The sequence below is a fragment of the Oncorhynchus keta genome, chromosome 8 (assembly GCF_023373465.1).
Source record: "Oncorhynchus keta strain PuntledgeMale-10-30-2019 chromosome 8, Oket_V2, whole genome shotgun sequence".
NCBI classification, from domain to species: Eukaryota; Metazoa; Chordata; class Actinopteri; order Salmoniformes; family Salmonidae; genus Oncorhynchus; species Oncorhynchus keta.
Genome location: NC_068428.1, coordinates 44,934,537 through 44,956,607, shown reverse-complemented (window position 1 = coordinate 44,956,607; position 22,071 = coordinate 44,934,537). Strand labels below are relative to the sequence as shown.

The window sequence follows — 22,071 nt, the reverse complement described above, 5'->3', positions numbered from 1 at the left end:
AATATACCCATTGACAAATCTTAGTTGTTGACTGTTTTAATGGAAAACATTGCATTCTCATATATAGGCTGTTGTTCAGGTCTGTATAGGCCTATAATGATATTTCTGTCAGAATAGGTCATATAAACTACTTCTTATGAAAGCCTACAGCTATGTCAAATACTCTTTCCACAATTAATTGTAATATTGGAACTATATAAATTCATCAAGGATAACATGTATTTTTAAACAACGAGAAAATGTAAATGATTCATTATCGTTAATCTCTTGCCAATATTCTCCCTGTCAAGGCAATTTCAGATAAGCTCACAGCACAGAGTGTACGGTTGCAGTATTTTTACATCACGACGTGTTTACGCTGCACACGATTGCGTTGCACTTCCATGTCCATATTTGGAGAGTTCAGACGTTTTGTCTCCATGGAGATGTTTTGGCAGTGTCGGGTTTCTCTCTGGAAGATTTTCCCGGAAAAAAAGACAAAGCAGGGCAGGCAGAGCGAGTGGAGGGAGAACCCGAGAGAACCGTTGTTATCAGGAAACACACAGTCCTTCACAGGAATTCCCATGTAATAGAGTGCTGTGGAATTCATTTTACATTGCCTGTAGCTGTACGTGTTTATCCTGGCTTTAGTTTTATTATTAGCTTGTCTGCCTGCTCCTACCCATGAAAAAAATAGAATTGCATTTTCTATTCTGTTCTACCCTCTTCTAGCCTATTCTGTTCTAGAATAGCCTCTTCTTGCCCTGCAACCTAATACAGACAGTGCCAGACAGACAACTAAACATATGTTTCTTCTTAAATAAAAATGAATGCACATTTCTGTCTAATATATATCACTTCTTGTTCTTCAACCGTAATAAATTACATTGCATGTTATACATTATGTTTAGTGCTGCTCATCATCATTGACTGACTGACAGTGTCAAAGCCACAAGATAGTGAAGCCATATTGAAGAAAGTGTCTTCATGTGTTGGGCCTATGTTATATAGTTAGGAAAAAGCATCTGTATTTATAGCTCAGAGCTAAATGGTATTTGTGCCAGAAGACTGTCATCTGGGCATGAAATTCTGCTGAGCTGAGCAATTATGCAATAGAGTGAAAATACTTCATCTTTATTCACAGTCTCAGATGCCCATTCCAGTCCCTATCGTCTCTCTGTGGCCTTCGTCTTTATTCACAGTCTCTGATGCCCATTCCAGTCCCTATCGTCTCTCCGTGGCCTTCATCTTTATTCACAGTCTCTGATGCCCATTCCAGTCCCTATCGTCTCTCCGTGGCCTTCATCCTATTATTGCCCATTCCAGTCTCTGATGCCCATTCCAGTCCCTATCGTCTCTCCGTGGCCTTCATCTTTATTCACAGTCTCAGATGCCCATTCCAGTCCCTATCGTCTCTCTGTGGCCTTCGTCTTTATTCACAGTCTCTGATGCCCATTCCAGTCCCTATCGTCTCTCCGTGGCCTTCGTCTTTATTCACAGTCTCTGATGCCCATTCCAGTCCCTATCGTCTCTCCGTGGCCTTCGTCTTTATTCACAGTCTCTGATGCCCATTCCAGTCCCTATCGTCTCTCCGTGGCCTTCGTCTTTATTCACAGTCTCTGATGCCCATTCCAGTCCCTATCGTCTCTCCGTGGCCTTCGTCTTTATTCACAGTCTCTGATGCCCATTCCAGTCACTAACATCTCCCTGATGTGCACGAGGTTGGCTGTATGCCATAACATAGTGTGTATGTGTGTGTTTGTGTGTCTGTGCATTTTCTGATTCAGTTAGCTTCAAATAAGAGCACTAGAAGGAGCTATGAAGAGGATTCTGTTCTACCGCTAATATTTTCTTAATGTAAGTAGTCCTACTACTGGGTTACTACAGGGGAATTATACTCTAGCTGGTCAACCTAACTCTACTGTACAAATTACCCCACAGACAGTTACCGGGGCAACCACCACACCCAAACACACAGCCTTTCCGTTATAAGAGTGGAGTGAGGCTTAGTGGAAAAGTTTCCACGGGTTGGGAGGGGGCCACTGACAGGTTTGGGACGGGGCCTCAGATTGGCCTCTTCCTGGTGCCTTCCGAATCACCAAGTCCGCCCCCCTGGACACAGCCCTGGACACAGCCCTGGCCACAGCCCTGGCCACAGCCCTGGACACAGCCCTGGACACAGCCCTGGCCACAGCCCTGGACACAGCCCTGGCCACAGCCCTGGACACAGCCCTGGACACAGCCCTGGCCACAGCCCTGGATACAGCCCTGGACACAGCCCTGGCCCACAGCCCTGGCCACAGCCCTGGACACAGCCCTGGAGCCCACAGCCCTGGACACAGCCCTGGACACAGCCCTGGACACAGCCCTGGACACAGCCCTGGCCACAGCCCTGGATACAGCCCTGGCCACAGCCCTGGACACAGCCCTGGCCACAGCCCTGGACACAGCCCTGGACACAGCCCTGGACACAGCCCTGGATACAGCCCTGGACACAGCCCTGGACACAGCCCTGGCCACAGCCCTGGACACAGCCCTGACACAGCCCCACAGCCCTGGACACAGCCCTGGACACAGCCCTGGACACAGCCCTGGACACAGCCCTGGATACAGCCCTGGACACAGCCCTGGCCACCTGACACAGCCCTGGACACAGCCCTGGACACAGCCCTGGACACAGCCCTGGCCACAGCCCTGGACACAGCCCTGGCCACAGCCCTGGACACAGCCCTGGACACAGCCCTGGACACAGCCCTGGCCACAGCCCTGGATACAGCCCTGGACACAGCCCACAGCCCTGGATACAGCCCTGGCCACAGCCCACAGCCCTGGACACAGCCCTGGACACAGCCCTGGACACAGCCCACAGCCCTGGACACAGCCCTGGACACAGCCCTGGACACAGCCCTGGACACAGCCCTGGACACAGCCCTGGACACAGCCCTGGATACAGCCCTGGACACAGCCCTGGACACAGCCCTGGCCACAGCCCTGGACACAGCCCTGGCCACAGGCCACAGCCCTGGACACAGCCCTACAGCCCTGGACACAGCCCTGGACACAGCCCTGGATACAGCCCTGGACACAGCCCTGGACACAGCCCTGGACACAGCCCTGGACACAGCCCTGGATACAGCCCTGGACACAGCCCTGGACACAGCCCTGGACACAGCCCTGGACACAGCCCTGGATACAGCCCTGGACACAGCCCTGGACACAGCCCTGGACACAGCCCTGGACACAGCCCTGGACACAGCCCTGGACACAGCCCTGGACACAGCCCTGGACACAGCCCTGGACACAGCCCTGGACACAGCCCTGGACACAGCCCTGGACACAGCCCTGGATACAGCCCTGGACACAGCCCTGGATACAGCCCTGGATACAGCCCTGGACACAGCCCTGGACACAGCCCACAGCCCTGGACACAGCCCTGGATACAGCCCTGGACACAGCCCCCTGGACACAGCCCTGGGCCCTGGACACAGCCCTGGACACAGCCCTGGACACAGCCCTGGACACAGCCCTGGATACAGCCCTGGCCACAGCCCTGGACACAGCCCTGGACACAGCCCTGGACACAGCCCTGGATACAGCCCTGGATTTATCCCACATTAAACTGTCATGAAGCAGTGACCTCTTTTTTTTTACTGGGCATAAATGTCTATATTAAATGAGTATTATATGGAACCCTTGGTTGGAAGGTACGCATGGGGCATTTTACACCACCACAGCCAGTAAACTGTGTTTACATTTGGCGGGTCATGAAGCGGCTGCACTTGGCTGGATGTAATGTAAGGGAGGGGAGTATTTTAGGACAGGCGAAAGAATGGTGAACAGTCAGTCAGAAGAAGCCATCCTATTCAGTATTCTATATCCTATTCAGTATTATAGATACTGTTCATATTCTACATAATATACTATTCAATATCCTATTCAGTATTCTATATACTACTCAGTTTTCTATATATTATTCAGTATTATAGATACGGTTCATATTCTACATAATATACTATTCAATATCGTATTCAGTATTCTATATATTATTCAGTATTCTATATACTACTCAGTATTCTATATCATACTCAGCATTATATATCCTATTCAGTATTCTATATACTATTCAGTATTCTACATACTGTTCATATTCTACATAATATACTATTCTATATCCTACTCAGTATTCTATATACTATTCAGTATTCTATATGCTACTCAGTATTCTATACACTATTCAGTATTCTATATCCTACTCAGTATTCTATATACTATTCAGTATTCTACATCCTACTCAGTATTCTATACACTACTCAGTATTCTATATATTATTCAGTATTCTATATACTACTCAGTATTCTATATACTATTCAGTATTCTATATCCTATTCAGTATTCTATATAAAATTCACTATTCAATATCCTATTCAGTATGCTATATAAAATTCACTATTTTACATTTTCAGATACTGTACATCATAGATATTAGGGGATAGGTGGAAATATTACCTAACTAAAGTTTTAAAAAGCAATTCTATTGTCTATTCCAGTATGATACGTCTGTATGTAACAAAAGTATGACAAGGTCCAACCGAAACTTGACTTCAGCTTTTAACCCAACCCCTCTGAATTGGAGAGATGTGGGGGGCTGCCACATTGGGCACCCAAAGAGCTGTTATTGTGGGGGTTTAAAACCTCTACAGGATCGGTGGGTTCAGGACGGTTGAGCTAACGTAGGCTAATGCGATTAGCATGAGGTAGAGCTAACGTAGGCTAATGCGATTAGCATGAGGTAGAGCTAACGTAGGCTAATGCGATTAGCATGAGGTTGAGCTAACGTAGGCTAATGCGATTAGCATGAGGTTGCAAGTAACAAGAACATTTCCCAGGACGTAGTGTCTAGTTTACAGTAACTATTACAGTGAAAGACTATTACAGTGAAATAATACCATGCTATTGTTTGAGGAGAGTGCACAGTTATGAACTTGAAAATGTATTAATAATCCAATTAGTCACATTTGGCAGTCTTGATACAACATTTTGAATAGAAATGCAACGGTTCATTGGATCAGTCGAGAACTTTGCACATACTCTTCTGCCATCTAGTGGCCAAAATAAAAATTGCGCCTGGGCTGGAATAATACATTATGGCCTTTCTCTTGCATTTCAAAGATGATGGTACAAAAAACCCACAAAAAAACAATACATGTTTTTTATTTTTATTATCTTTTACCGGATCTAATGTTTTATATTCTCCTGCATTAATTTTACATTTCCACAAACTTCAAAGTGTCTCCTTTCAAATGGTATCAAGAATATGCATATCCTTGCTTCAGATCCTGAGCTACAGGCAGTTAGATTTGGGGATGTCATTTTAGGAGAAAATTGAAAAGAAGGGGCGGATCCTTAAGAGGTTTGCTCAAGGGAGTAAGGATATATTTTCCACCTTGTCGGCTCTGGGATTCAATTGAACAACTTCTCGGTTACTGGTCTAACGCTCGAACCGCTAGCCTACCTGCCACCCTCTTAAATTCCACCTTGAATTCTAGACAGGTGTCTCAGTAGTGTCACACTCTTGTTGCATACAGTCCTATCATACTGGAATAGAGTTCCCATTACATAGTCATATCATACTGGAATAGAGTTCCCATTACATACAGTCCTATCATACTGGAATAGTGTTCCCATTACATACAGTCCTATCATACTGGAATAGTGTTCCCATTACATACAGTCCTATCATACTGGAATAGAGTTCCCATTACATACAGTCCTATCATACTGGAATAGTGTTCCCATTACATACAGTCCTATCATACTGGAATAGTGTTCCCATTACATACAGTCCTATCATACTGGAATAGTGTTCCCATTACATACAGTCCTATCATACTGGAATAGTGTTCCCATTACATACAGTCCTATCATACTGGAATAGTGTTCCCATTACATACAGTCCTATCATACTGGAATAGTGTTCCCATTACATACAGTCATATCATTCTGGAATAGTGTTCCCATTACATACAGTCCTATCATACTGGAATAGTGTTCCTATTACATAGTCATATCATACTGGAATAGTGTTCCCATTACATACAGTCCTATCATTCTGGAATAGTGTTCCCATTACATACAGTCCTATCATTCTGGAATAGTGTTCCCATTACATACAGTCATATCATTCTGGAATAGTGTTCCCATTACATACAGTCCTATCATACTGGAATAGTGTTCCCATTACATACAGTTCTATCATACTGGAATAGTGTTCCCATTACATACAGTCCTGTCATACTGGAATAGTGTTCCCATTACATACAGTCATATCATTCTGGAATAGTGTTCCCATTACATACAGTCCTATCATTCTGGAATAGTGTTCCCATTACATACAGTCATATCATTCTGGAATAGTGTTCCCATTACATACAGTCCTATCATACTGGAATAGTGTTCCCATTACATACAGTCCTGTCATACTGGAATAGTGTTCCCATTACATACAGTCCTATCATACTGGAATAGTGTTCCCATTACATACAGTCCTGTCATACTGGAATAGTGTTCCCATTACATACAGTCATATCATTCTGGAATAGTGTTCCCATTACATACAGTCCTGTCATTCTGGAATAGTGTTCCCATTACATGCAGTCCTATCATACTGGAATAGTGTTCCCATTACATACAGTTCTATCATACTGGAATAGTGTTCCCATTACATAGTCATAACATTCTGGAATAGTGTTCCCATTACATACAGTCCTGTCATACTGGAATAGTGTTCCCATTACATACAGTCATATCATTCTGGAATAGTGTTCCTATTACATAGTCATATCATACTGGAATAGTGTTCCCATTACATACAGTCCTGTCATACTGGAATAGTGTTCCCATTACATACAGTCCTGTCATACTGGAATAGTGTTCCCATTACATGCAGTCCTATCATACTGGAATAGTGTTCCCATTACATACAGTTCTATCATACTGGAATAGTGTTCCCATTACATAGTCATAACATTCTGGAATAGTGTTCCCATTACATACAGTCCTGTCATACTGGAATAGTGTTCCCATTACATGCAGTCCTATCATACTGGAATAGTGTTCCCATTACATACAGTTCTATCATACTGGAATAGTGTTCCCATTACATAGTCATAACATTCTGGAATAGTGTTCCCATTACATACAGTCCTATCATACTGGAATAGTGTTCCCATTACATACAGTCCTGTCATACTGGAATAGTGTTCCCATTACATACAGTTCTATCATACTGGAATAGTATTCCCATTACATACAGTCCTATCATACTGGAATAGTGTTCCCATTACATAGTCATATCATACTGGAATAGTGTTCCCATTACATACAGTCATATCATACTGGAATAGTGTTCCCATTACATACAGTCCTATCATACTGGAATAGTGTTCCCATTACATACAGTCCTATCATACTGGAATAGAGTTCCCATTACATACAGTCCTGTCATACTGGAATAGTGTTCCCATTACATACAGTCCTATCATACTGGAATAGTGTTCCCATTACATACAGTTCTATCATACTGGAATAGTGTTCCCATTACATAGTCCTATCATACTGGAATAGTGTTCCCATTACATACAGTCCTATCATACTGGAATAGTGTTCCCATTACATACAGTCCTATCATACTGGAATAGTGTTCCCATTACATACAGTTCTATCATACTGGAATAGTGTTCCCATTACATACAGTCCTATCATACTGGAATAGTGTTCCCATTACATACAGTCCTATCATACTGGAATAGTGTTCCCATTACATACAGTCCTATCATACTGGAATAGTGTTCCCATTACATAGTCATATCATACTGGAATAGTGTTCCCATTACATACAGTTCTATCATACTGGAATAGTGTTCCCATTACATACAGTCCTATCATACTGGAATAGTGTTCCCATTACATAGTCATATCATAATGGAATAGTGTTCCCATTACATACAGTCCTATCATACTGGAATAGTGTTCCCATTACATACAGTCCTATCATACTGGAATAGTGTTCCCATTACATACAGTCCTATCATACTGGAATAGTGTTCCCATTACATACAGTCCTATCATACTGGAATAGTGTTCCCATTACATACAGTCCTATCATACTGGAATAGTGTTCCCATTACATAGTCATATCATTCTGGAATAGTGTTCCCATTACATACAGTCCTATCATACTGGAATAGTGTTCCCATTATCATACTGGAATAGTGTATGATCTCACCCTCTCATTCCTCACGATCCGTCTCCTATCCGCTCATTGTGATATTCCTAAGCATGTGCTATATTTACAGGTATAAATCAATGTCATTTGAGATAGCGAGGCATCGGCGCCGGACACGGATGACCCCACTGACAGATAGACACGGATGACCCCACAGACAGATAGACACGGATGACCCCACAGACAGATAGACACGGATGACCCCACAGACAGATAGACACGGATGACCCCACTGACAGATAGACACGGATGACCCCACAGACAGATAGACACGGATGACCCCACTGACAGATAGACACGGATGACCCCACTGACAGATAGACACGGATGACCCCACAGACAGATAGACACGGATGACCCCACAGACAGATAGACACGGATGACCCCACAGACAGATAGACACGGATGACCCCACTGACAGATAGACACGGATGACCCCACAGACAGATAGACACGGATGACCCCACAGACAGATAGACACGGATGACCCCACAGACAGATAGACACGGATGACCCCACAGACAGATAGACACGGATGACCCCACTGACAGATAGACACGGATGACCCCACAGCTCTGAGAACTCGGAGAAGCGAAAAGTACAACCTTGTGTGTGGAATGAGATGGTCATAGTGGAATGAGATGGTATAGTGGAATGAGATGGTATAGTGGAATGAGATGGTCATAGTGGAATGAGATGGTATAGTGGAATGAGATGGTATAGTGGAATGAGATGGTCATAGTGGAATGAGATGGTATAGTGGAATGAGATGGTCATAGTGGAATGAGATGGTATAGTGGAATGAGATGGTCATAGTGGAATGAGATGGTCATAGTGGAATGAGATGGTATAGTGGAATGAGATGGTCATAGTGGAATGAGATGGTATAGTGGAATGAGATGGTATAGTGGAATGAGATGGTCATAGTGGAATGAGATGGTATAGTGGAATGAGATGGTATAGTGGAATGAGATGGTATAGTGGAATGAGATGGTCATAGTGGAATGAGATGGTCATAGTGGAATGAGATGGTATAGTGGAGAGGGATATCCTGAAACGTCTTCGTTGTCGTAAGATACACGTAAAACTGTTTCCAGACCCCAATTGAACTTTGAATGACATCTTTATGGTCACCATTAAAGCAACATCAGCATGACAACTGTATTAGGAGATTAATAGGCACAGGTGGTTGGTGTAAAACGTTTACCATCTGTTTTCCCCTCAACTTCGGCTTTTTGCCTGGTACCTGAAGCTAGATATAATATGCTAGAGCAATGAGTGGAAGGACTCGTGTACCCTATGAAGGTCTCTAGCCTGAAGAATAGATGCTGAGCTGGGGCGGCATGTACCAAACATGTTTGAGGGAGGAAGGATGGACGAATTCCAGTATATATTTGCATTTATTATGTTCATATCTTCTTTTTTTCTATCTTAAAATGGATTAAATTTAAAGGGGCACGTGCAACTTGAATCCTAGACAGGTTTGAACATCTTATTAACTTCAGGCCTTCTGCTACTTATTCTCAGTTCCTTAATATGATATTAGTGTTTGACGTTTGTCATCATGCCCAGATAAGAATGGTCAAATATAGAACTGCTGTTAATAGTGCAGCCAGAGACTGAAATAAAAATGTCTGAGACTCAGACAGACAGACAGACAGACAGACAGACAGACAGACGTGTTGATGTGACAGACAGACAGAGAGACAGACAGACAGACAGACAGACAGACAGACAGACAGACAGACAGACAGACAGACAGACAGACAGATTTGTTGATGTGACAGACAGACAGACAGACAGACAGACAGACAGACAGACAGACAGACGTTTTGATGTGACAGACAGACAGACAGACAGACAGACAGACAGACAGACAGACGTGTTGATGTGACAGACAGACAGACAGACAGACAGACAGACAGACAGACAGACAGACAGACAGACAGACATGTTGATGTGACAGACAGACAGACAGACAGACAGACAGACAGATAGACAGACAGACAGACAGATGTGCTGATGTGATTAACAGACAGACAGACAGACAGACAGACAGACAGACAGACAGAGACAGACAGATGTGTTGACGTGATTAACAGACAGACAGACAGACAGAAAGACAGACAGACAGACAGACAGACAGACAGACAGACAGACAGACAGACAGACAGACAGACAGACAGACAGACAGACGTGTTGATGTGACAGACAGACAGACAGACAGACAGACAGACAGACAGATGTGCTGACGTGATTAACAGACAGACAGACAGACAGACAGACAGACAGACAGACAGACAGACAGATGTGTTGACGTGATTAACAGACAGACAGACAGACAGACAGACAGACAGACAGACAGACAGACAGACAGACAGACAGACAGACAGACAAACAGCTGTCTGGGATTTATTTTAATGGAAGAAAAGGGAAGGAAGGAGTGAATTATGGAAGAGTGACATAAATAAAGAGGTCTGTCCGTCTGTTGTGGCTGCAGCTGGTGTGATGATACGATAGACAGAGAGTGAGTCAGAGAGGTGTCTGGGCTCCGAGGTTTGTGTTATATGGGGTACTCCCCAGAGACATACACAGATTCAGCTGCAGCCAACCAATGTCAGCATGCAGAATGGATTAATGCAGTAACATATTATATCACGACTCATGGGGTTCATTGAGTGTGCTTTGGGCAGTAAAGCACATAACATGAACATAAACCTGGAACTATTACATTTATGAGCAATAAACTTTTTCATTTTTTTTTTTAGGGCATTTGTGAATGAATACTTCATAATATCAATTTAAAAAACGTAAATAATAATAGGTATATTTCCTGAAGTTATGATAAACCATTTCACTTACAGTTTTTGACCTTGGTTCTATCTACTCTCCCTCCCTCCCACCCCACACGGAACGAAACGCAAATTCATTTGGCTTCACGCCTCTCCTATAGAGCCACAGGTTGAGATTCTCATCCATCGTCCTCCACCTTTTAAGCAGATGCTGGCGAGAGCAGCCAACCTCATATATATATATATATATATATAGAGGTATTTTCAACCCGAGGCTGAATCCCAAATGCCAGTCTATTTATTCCCTATTTAATGCACTATTTCTGACCGGGACCCATAGGGCTCTGGTCAAAAGTAGTGCACTATTTAGGGAATAGGGTGCCCACTTGGGACACAAGCTATCTCACACCACAGCCTTGATCGTAGTGCAGAAATAAGTCAAGAGCAGAGGCTTTTAAAGTGGGCAAAAATAAATGCAATCTTTAAACAGTCATTTTTCATTTTCTGATTCCTAGACTGATTTATTTTCTTCTAATTGAATGAAAATGGTTCAATTCATTTTTTTTCTGGATTTTCGCCAAGAGATGAGAGAATCTCTCGACACTGTAACGGTTCTCTTGTGGTGAAGGAGAGTCGGACCAAAATGCAGCGTGTAGATTGCGATCCATGTCTATTCAACAAACGTAACACGAATCTAAATACAAACACTACAAAACAATAAACGTAACGAAAACCGAAACAGCCAAATACTGGTGCACATACACACAGAACAAGGACATCAAGACACTAAGGACAATCACCCACGAAACACACAAAGAATATGGCTGCCTAAATATGGTTCCCAATCAGAGACAACGATAAACACCTGCCTCTGATTGACAACCACTTCAGACAGCCATAGACTTACCTAGAACACCCCACTAAGCTACAATCCCATTACATACACACCACATACAAAAACCCATGTCACACCCTGGCCTGACCAAATAAATGAAGATAAACACAAAATACTTCGACCAGGGCGTGACAGACACGGTAATATAACCAATGGAAATTAACACCAGTTTCATATTACTTTAAAATTGTCTCTATTTAGATTCAACAAATGTATATTAATTAACTGGTGGCATATTTCAACTTCATCATGCCCAGAGAGAGTGCTATATGTTCTTCAGAAATGTCATTCTTGAAAGCTTACTGTTTCTTTTGGCAGCATAGTGTTATACTGTAGGGCTTCTCCCCAGTGAGACCCAACAGTGCTGACCTGGCACACGGACCGTGTGGGTTCCTCTACTGGTGGATATCTCTGGCTGGGCTGCCTCCCTCCTCATCAAGTCTTTGCTCAGACAGACAGAGCCAGGGAATACACAGAGCCTTGACTCTCTGGTTGCCTACAAAATGACGCCCTATCCCCGATAGAATGCATTACTCTTGACCATAGCCCATGGCACTATATAGGGAATAGGTTGAGATTTGGGATGCAGATAGGGAAGAGACTAGAGAAAGTCAGATAGGGAATAGACTAGAGCCAGTTAGATAGGGAATAGACTAGAGCCAGCCAGATAGGGAATAGACTAGAGCCAGTCATATATGGAATAGACTAGAGCCAGTCAGATAGGGAATAGACTAGAGCCAGTCAGATAGGGAATAGACTAGAGCCAGTCAGATAGGGAATAGACTAGAGCCAGTCAGATAGGGAATAGACTAGAGCCAGTCAGATAGGGAATAGACTAGAGCCAGTCAGACAGGGAATAGACTAGAGCCAGTCATATACGGAATAGACTAGAGCCAGTCAGATAGGGAATAGACTAGAGACAGTCAGACAGGGAATAGACTAGAGCCAGTCAGACAGGGAATAGACTAGAGCCAGTCAGATAAGGAATAGACTAGAGACAGTCAGACAGGGAATAGACTAGAGCCAGTCAGATAGGGAATAGACTAGAGACAGTCAGACAGGGAGTAGACTAGAGCCAGTCAGATAGGGAATAGACTAGAGACAGTCAGACAGGGAGTAGACTAGAGCCAGATAGATAGGGAATAGACTAGAGCCAGTCAGATAGGGAATAGACTAGAGCCAGTCAGACAGGGAATAGACTAGAGCCAGTCAGACAGGGAATAGACTAGAGCCAGTCAGACAGGGAGTAGACTAGAGACAGTCAGACAGGGAGTAGACTAGAGCCAGTTAGATAGGGAGTAGACTAGAGACAGTCAGACAGGGAGTAGACTAGAGCCAGTTAGATAGGGAATAGACTAGAGCCAGTCAGATAGGGAATAGACTAGAGACAGTCAGACAGGGAATAGACTAGAGCCAGTCAGACAGGGAATAGACTAGAGCCAGTCAGACAGGGAATAGACTAGAGCCAGTCAGATAGGGAATAGACTAGAGACAGTCAGACAGGGAGTAGACTAGAGCCAGTCAGATAGGGAATAGACTAGAGACAGTCAGACAGGGAGTAGACTAGAGCCAGATAGATAGGGAATAGACTAGAGCCAGTCAGATAGGGAATAGACTAGAGCCAGTCAGACAGGGAATAGACTAGAGCCAGTCAGACAGGGAATAGACTAGAGCCAGTCAGACAGGGAGTAGACTAGAGACAGTCAGACAGGGAGTAGACTAGAGCCAGTTAGATAGGGAATAGACTAGAGCCAGTCAGATAGGGAATAGACTAGAGCCAGTCAGACAGGGAATAGACTAGAGCCAGTTAGATAGGGAGTAGACTAGAGCCAGTCAGACAGGGAGTAGACTAGAGCCAGTTAGATAGGGAGTAGACTAGAGACAGTCAGACAGGGAGTAGACTAGAGCCAGTCAGATAGGGAATAGACTAGAGCCAGTCAGACAGGGAGTAGACTAGAGACAGTCAGACAGGGAGTAGACTAGAGCCAGATAGATAGGGAATAGACTAGAGCCAGTCAGATAGGGAATAGACTAGAGCCAGTCAGACAGGGAATAGACTAGAGCCAGTCAGACAGGGAATAGACTAAAGCCAGTCAGACAGGGAATAGACTAGAGACAGTCAGACAGGGAGTAGACTAGAGCCAGTCAGACAGGGAATAGACTAGAGCCAGTCAGATAGGGAATAGACTAGAGCCAGTCATATAGGGAATAGACTAGAGCCAGATAGATAGGGAATAGACTAGAGCCAGTCAGATAGGGAATAGACTAGAGCCAGTCAGATAGGGAATAGACTAGAGCCAGTCAGACAGGGAATAGACTAAAGCCAGTCAGACAGGGAATAGACTAAAGCCAGTCAGACAGGGAATAGACTAGAGCCAGTCAGATACAGAGTGAGTAGACCTGGGCATTGCCACTCTCTCTCTCTCTCTCTTTCTCTCAAATTCAAATTCAGATTGCTTTATTCGCATGAAATACAACTTGTATATATTGCCAAAGCAGTATAAGTGGTACAGCGTTTCAGTAAATCCAGTACAATGAGGATGATGAAATCCAGTTAATTTCAGTAGTAATAATAATTGTACATATAACCATGGATACAGGTACAACATCTACTACTGTTGTATTGGGGAATCAGGGATACAGGTACAACACTACTACTGTTGTATTGGGGAATCAGGGATACAGGTACAACACTACTACTGTTGTATTGGGGAATCAGGGATACAGGTACAACACTACTACTGTTGTATTGGGGAATCAGGGATACAGGTACAACTCTCCTACTGTTGTATTGGGGAGTCAGGGATACAGGTACAACACTACTACTGTTGTATTGGGGAATCAGGGATACAGGTACAACTCTCCTACTGTTGTATTGGGGAGTCAGGGATACAGGTACAACACTACTACTGTTGTATTGGGGAATCAGGGATACAGGTACAACACTAATGCTGTTGTATTGGGGAATCAGGGATACAGGTACAACACTACTACTGTTGTATTGGGGAATCAGGGATACAGGTACAACACTACTACTGTTGTATTGGGGAATCAGGGATACAGGTACAACTCTCCTACTGTTGTATTGGGGAGTCAGGGATACAGGTACAACACTACTACTGTTGTATTGGGGAATCAGGGATACAGGTACAACACTAATGCTGTTGTATTGGGGAATCAGGGATACAGGTACAACACTACTACTGTTGTATTGGGGAATCAGGGATACAGGTACAACTCTCCTACTGTTGTATTGGGGAGTCAGGGATACAGGTACAACACTACTACTGTTGTATTGGGGAATCAGGGATACAGGTACAACACTAATGCTGTTGTATTGGGGAATCAGGGATACAGGTACAACACTACTACTGTTGTATTGGGGAATCAGGGATACAGGTACAACACTACTACTGTTTGAATTGGGGAATCAGGGATACAGGTACAACACTACTACTGTTGTATTGGGGAATCAGGGATACAGGTACAACACTACTACTGTTGTATTGGGGAATCAGGGATACAGGTACAACACTACTACTGTTGTATTGGGGAATCAGGGATACAGGTACAACACTACTACTGTTGTATTGGGGAATCAGGGATACAGGTACAACACTACTACTGTTGTATTGGGGAATCAGGGATACAGGTACAACATCTACTACTGTTGTATTGGGGAATCAGGGATACAGGTACAACACTACTACTGTTGTATTGGGGAATCAGGGATACAGGTACAACACTACTACTGTTGTATTGGGGAATCAGGGATACAGGTACAACACTACTACTGTTGTATTGGGGAATCAGGGATACAGGTACAACACTACTACTGTTGTATTGGGGAATCAGGGATACAGGTACACCACTACTACTGTTGTATTGGGGAATCAGGGATACAGGTACAACACTACTACTGTTGTATTGGGGAATCAGGGATACAGGTACAACACTACTACTGTTGTATTGGGGAATCAGGGATACAGGTACAACACTACTACTGTTGTATTGGGGAATCAGGGATACAGGTACACCACTACTACTGTTGTATTGGGGAATCTTCGGGTTGATACATTTAATTAAATGTATTGACCACCGTCTCTCTGTCTCTCTGTCTCTGTCTCTCTCCCTCTTTCCCTTTCCCTCTCTCTCCCTCTCCCTCTCTTTCTCTCTCCCTCTCTCTCTCTCTCTCCTCTCTATATCTCTCTCCCTCTCTATATCTCTCTTTCTCTTTCTCTTTCTCTCTCCCTCTTTCTTTTTCTCTCTCCCTCTCCCTCTTTCCCCCTCTCTCTTTCGCTCTCTCTGTCTCTGTCTCTCTCCCTCTTTCCCTTTCCCTCTCTCTCTTTCTATTTCTTTTTTTCCCTCTCCCTCTTTCCTTCTCTCTCTCTCTTTCTCCCTCTTTCCCCCCCTCTCTCTCCCTCTCTCTCTCTCTCTCTCTCTCTCCCTCTTTCCCTTTCCCTCTCTCTCTTTCTCTTTCTTTCCCTCTCCCTCTCCCTCTTTCCTTCTCTCTCTCTTTCTCCCTCTTTCCCTCTCCCTCTCTTTCCCTCTGTCTCAAGAACTGGACATTAAATCACGGATGGTGAAACCAAATTAGAATCTATAAAAAGTAAACAGAGGAAGGGACATTTGTGGTGGAAGTCCAGATTGAAGTACGCTTGTTCCAAGTGGCCCACGGCTGAGGACATCATGATCACGCAGGACTGTCGTTGACTTCAAGTGCCCTACAAATATCTAATATCTGAATCAAGACCCAGACAGATTCCTGTCTTGTGTAGAAGTTCAGCTGCTCTTGATAGAGGTGATTAAGCATAAGTACTTCAGTTACCGATGCCAAACAAACATATTTTATATTTATAGTTCAATCTGTTGATATGGTATATGTTACATTGCATTTGCATCCACTTAAAGGATTATCATTGATCAGAGTTGGTATGTATAGGGTTATTAGCCTAATGACCAGTCTCATGTCACAATCAAGAAATATATTGTCCCACTAGAGGGCGCTAATACTGCAAGGAATATTCCTGAGTGGCTCTTCAAATAAACAACCAGTGTTGTCACAACCAACCAAGTAATTTCTTGATTTATTTGCTTATTAAATTGCCTTGCACATTTCCCTTGCAGATGCCCAGCCCTTTAGGGTCTTAGATTAGAATAGAATACACTATATCAGGTCTAGTCTGTGACATGTATATATCATGAAGTGTAAGTGAGCTAAGGTCGAGTTAAAGTAGCCTCTTGTAGTAATAAAGCAAAGGTCAAAACATCTGTTGCAAAACATCTAATGACTAAATATCTTATTAGTAACAGTTGAAATCTATCCCCTGGAATCGTAAGAAGGCATCAATAGAATTCCTGAACCCTTTAAATAGGACCCAAGGACACCAAATAAGAGCAGGTGTGACCATAGTGCGACTTGCTGAAGGGAAATCTATATGAAACTGATTTCTGGCTCTCCGGTTGCGGGTCGCTGGAGTGCATGCACACAACAGACATGGAAACTGTGTCAACAACAACTACAACAAAGCACTAATTATAGTCCATCATGTTTCCAAAATCACTTTCTTTGCTAGTACATATGTATGTCAAATGTATAAATAAGTAATAGATTTGTGTTTATAGACACAATTTTGGCGTTTACAAAAATGAACACAAAAAAAAACAAAAATGTGCCTTTTGGTCATCATTTAATGTTTGTGTGAGGCATAATGTTAGCAGTGTAGTTAAGGTTAAGGTTACATTTATGTTTTAAAATCACATTTGAATAAGAAGAGCTATTGTAGAAATCGGCGGGATGATGACTTTGGTAAATTGTGACGACTCCTCCAACAGAGGAAGCTGAAAGTCACAATCAGAATGTTGTGTGTTTTTTTTTTGGTTGCTAGGGGTGGAGCGAACAATGCTTATTTCTTTTTTTTCCTTCTTCTTCTTCTTCTTCTTCTTCTTCTTCTTCTTCTTCTTCCATTTAGCCCCGCAGTCTATTTCTATCGGCGCTTACGTCTGGGACAGCAAGTTCCGCATTCCCGTACCCTCCAAGATTCGGAGCAGTATTTAAACGGACTGACGCAACGATTTTTAGTCTCATAACGTAGCTACGTCCGATTCACAAATTACAGACACACATTATATCACCTCGGATATTGGACCTAATAAAGGTAAATGAACCAATTACTTCAGGCTTGGTTTATGAAACTTCGACTAAACTCGATTAACAGTTAATTTTTGTTACACATTTTTTTTTTTTTTTTCTGAAAAGTTAATTTTTAAAAATGTTTTATCGTTTTCATAATTGTATTATTTTACAACGAGGATATTTGACGAGTTGTAGCTTGCAATCCCGAGATTTACAGCACTTCTACTATTGTCATTTTTTAGTCGTGGATTTTTTATTTATTTCATGTGCACAATATCTCTTTGTTGTTAGGTAACGTTACATTGTTACAACTGCGTTTTAAATCTCCATCAAACGGATTTAAAGTATCGATTGAATACCTGTTTAGTTTTGAATACTACTGTAGAATAGATGGTAGAAATTTGCGAAAATACATTTTTCACTGTTACAAGCGGTTGAAGTCTGAATATTGTCCACGCTGCCAAGTTCAACGTTACGTAAGTCTGTTATAGACGAAACATCACTGTGGGCTATCGGCAGTAGCCTATTTAGACCACAACGTCTAGAATAGACCCAAATACATTCTTTTGTAGATTGGGGAGAAACTTTTTGCTTTAGTTTTCTTGATTATTTTATTGCATTCGCACTTGTTTCACGTTGCTTTGTTAGGCCACTGTAGCAGAGTAGAAGCACACTCAAGTGTACATGTTTCACACAGACAGTCTGATCACCATGTTTGACTTGAAGTTACAAGGGCTAATTTGTAAACTCATTTCCATGTTCATGGGAATTCATTTGATGGCGCGCTTATGCTATGTTTATTATGGTTATGATGGTGAATCATTATCAGCCTCATCCCTCCTCAACATTTAGAAAGTTCACATCTATCTATCTATCTATCTACAGTTGAAGTCAGAAGTTTACATACACCTTAGCCAAATACATTTAAACTCTGTTTTTTTACAATTCCAGACATATGTCAGTTAAGATCACCACTTTATTTTAAGAATGTGAAATGTCCGAATAATAGTAGAGAATGATTTATTTAAGCTTTTATTTCTTTCATTACATTTGCAGTGGGTCAGAGGTTTACATGCACTCAATTAGTATTTGGTAGGATTGCCTTTAAATTGTTTAACTTGGGTCAAACGGTTCAGGTAGCCTTCCACAAGCTGCATTTTGGCCCATTCCTTCTGACAGAGCTGATGTAACTGAGTCAGTTTTGTAGGCCTCCTTGCTCGCACACACTTTTTCAGTTCTGCCCACAAATTGTATATAGGATTGAGGTCAGGGCTTTGTGATGGCCACTCCAATACCTTGACTTTGTTATCTTTAAGCCATTTTGCCACAACTTTGGAAGTATGCTTGGGGTCATTGTCCATTTGGAAGACCCATTTGTGACCAAGATTTAACTTCCTGACTGATGTCTTGAGATGTTGCTTCAATATATCCACATAATTTTCCTTCCTCAAGGTGCAAACTATTTTGTGAAGTGCACCAGTCACTCCTGTGACAAAGCACCCCCCACAACATGATGCTGCCACCCCCGTGCTTCACGGTTGGGATGGTGTTCTTCGGCTTGCAAGCCTCCCCCTTTTTCCTCCAAACAAAACGATGGTCATTATGGCCAAACAGTTCTATTTTTGTTTCATCAGACCAGAGGACATTTCTCCAAAAAGTACCATCTTTGTCCCCATGTGCAGTTGCAAACAATAGTCTGGCTTTTTTTATGGCGGCTTTGGAGCAGTGGCTTCTTCCTTGCTGAGCAGCCTTTCAGGTTATGTCGATATAGGACTCATTTTACTGTGAATATAGATACTTTTGTACCTGTTTCCTCTAGTATCTTCACACGGTCCTTTGCTGTTGTTCTGGGATTTATTTGCACTTTTCGCACCAAAGAACGTGTCTCTTCCTGAGCTGTATGACGGCTGCGTGGTCCCATGGTGTTTATACTCACACATTATTGTTTGTACAGATGAACGTGGTACCTTCAGGCATTTGGAAGTTGCTCCCAAGGATGAACCAGACTTGTAGAGGTCTACATTTGTTTTTCAGAGGTCTTGGGCTGATTTCTTTTGATTGTGCGATGATATCAAGCAAAGAGGCACTGAGTTTGAAGGTAGGCCTTGAAATACATCTACAGGTACACCTCCACTTGACTCAAATGATATCAATTAGCCTATCAGAAGCTTCTAAAGCCATGACATAATTTTCTGGAATTTTCCAAGCTGTTTAAAGGCACAGTCAACTTAGTGTATGTAACTTCTGACCCACTGGAATTGTGATACAATGAATTATAAGTGAAATAATCTTTCTGTAAACAATTGTTGGAAAAATTGCTTGTGTCATGCACAAAGTAGATATCCTAACCGACTGGCCAAAACTAGTTTGTTAACAAGAAATTTGTGAAGTGGTTTTCAAACTAGTTTTCACGACTCCAACCTAAGTGGATGTAAACTAGTTTTAATGACTCCAACCTAAGTGGATGTAAACTAGTTTTAATGACTCCAACCTAAGTGGATGTAAACTAGTTTTAATGACTCCAACCTAAGTGGATGTAAACTAGTTTTAATGACTCCAACCTAAGTGGATGTAAACTAGTTTTAATGACTCCAACCTAAGTGGATGTAAACTAGTTTTAATGACTCCAACCTAAGTGGATGTAAACTAGTTTTAATGACTCCAACCTAAGTGGATGTAAACTAGTTTTAATGACTCCAACCTAAGTGGATGTAAACTAGTTTTAATGACTCCAACCTAAGTGGATGTAAACTTCTGACTTCAACTGTATCTATCTATCTGAATCATGTTTATTCTATTTGGAAACTGAGGTTATATGAGTTAAAATAACTATTGTTCATATGTTTTTGCAGTGTCCAAAACACTGCTCCACCATTGGTGGAAGAGGATTGCAGTTCAACTTGTGAGTAAGTAGCCATTTAAAGTCTCATCATCTTTATCAAAATGACCTTATAACAAGGCTGCAGACATATCCGAGCTGTGTTTGCTCGGTCTCTCTCTCTCTCTCTCTCTCTCTCTATATATATGCCACTTAGCAGACGCGGGTTTTATCCAAAGCGCCATGCTCTACCAACTGAGCTACAGAAGGTCTCTCTCTCTCTCTCTCTCTCTCTCTCTCTCTCTCTCTCTCTCTCTCTCTCTCTCTCTCTCTCTCTCTCTCTCTCTCTCTCTGTCTCTCTGTCTCTCTGTCTCTCTGTCTGTCTCTCTCTCTGTCTCTCTCTCTGTCTCTCTCTCTGTCTCTCTCTCTCTCTCTCTCTCTCTCTCTCTCTCTCTCTCTTCCTGACATAACCATATTACAGTGTTTAATATGACCTGGTTATACAGTGTTTTACAAGGCTGTTTGGGTTCCATCGGGGAACAGTAGTTAATCTCAGAGATGGTCTCTGTCACTGCCCGTGTCTTAAATGTTACCCTATATAGTTCACTACTTTTGACCAGGGCCCATAGGGTGTTCCATACAGAGGTAAAACATAAAATAAAACAAATTGAATCAAATGACAGGGTGGTTAGATTGAATAACCTAAATAAATAAAATATATTTAGATCGTTTAGATCGTCGACTGCATCCTTATGTAATACATGTATCACTAGCCACTTTAACTATGCCACTTTGATTTGATTTGATTTAAATAAAATATATTTAGATTTGTGTAACACTTTTTTTTTGTTTGTTTTTGTTTAGGTTACTACATGATTCCATATGTGTTATTTTCATAGTTTTGATGTTTTCACTATTATTCTACAATGTAGATGTAAAAGCCTTGAATGATTAGGTGTGTCCAAACTTTTGACTGGTACTGTACATATAGGTAAGGGTAAAGTGACTAGGCAATCAGTATAGATAATAAACAGAGTAGCAACAGAGTATGTGAAGAGTGTGAAAGGGTGTCTGTGTGTTGGAGTGTCAGGGTCATGTGTGAGTGTTTGGTTAGAGTCCAGTGAGTGTACATCAAGCCTCTGCAAGCGAGTCGGTGCCAATAATAAG

The 22,071-nt window shown here is 42.5% G+C and overlaps 1 protein-coding gene across 3 annotated transcripts in view; it reads left to right on the top strand.

Moving 5' to 3' along the window:
- The first annotated feature begins 17,943 nt into the window (after positions 1-17,943).
- The window catches only part of LOC127931499 (jun dimerization protein 2-like), a 47,479-nt gene continuing 43,351 nt past the window's right edge, over positions 17,944-22,071 (top strand). The window contains exons 1-3 of one of the 3 annotated variants that reach the window (XM_052524433.1): positions 17,960-18,108; positions 20,121-20,184; positions 20,939-20,992. The gene's annotated coding sequence lies outside the window, so the exon portion shown is untranslated. Of the gene's footprint in view, positions 18,109-20,120; positions 20,185-20,938; positions 20,993-22,071 lie in introns of all 3 variants that reach the window. The other 2 variants (XM_052524434.1, XM_052524432.1) reach the window with 2 other exon arrangements.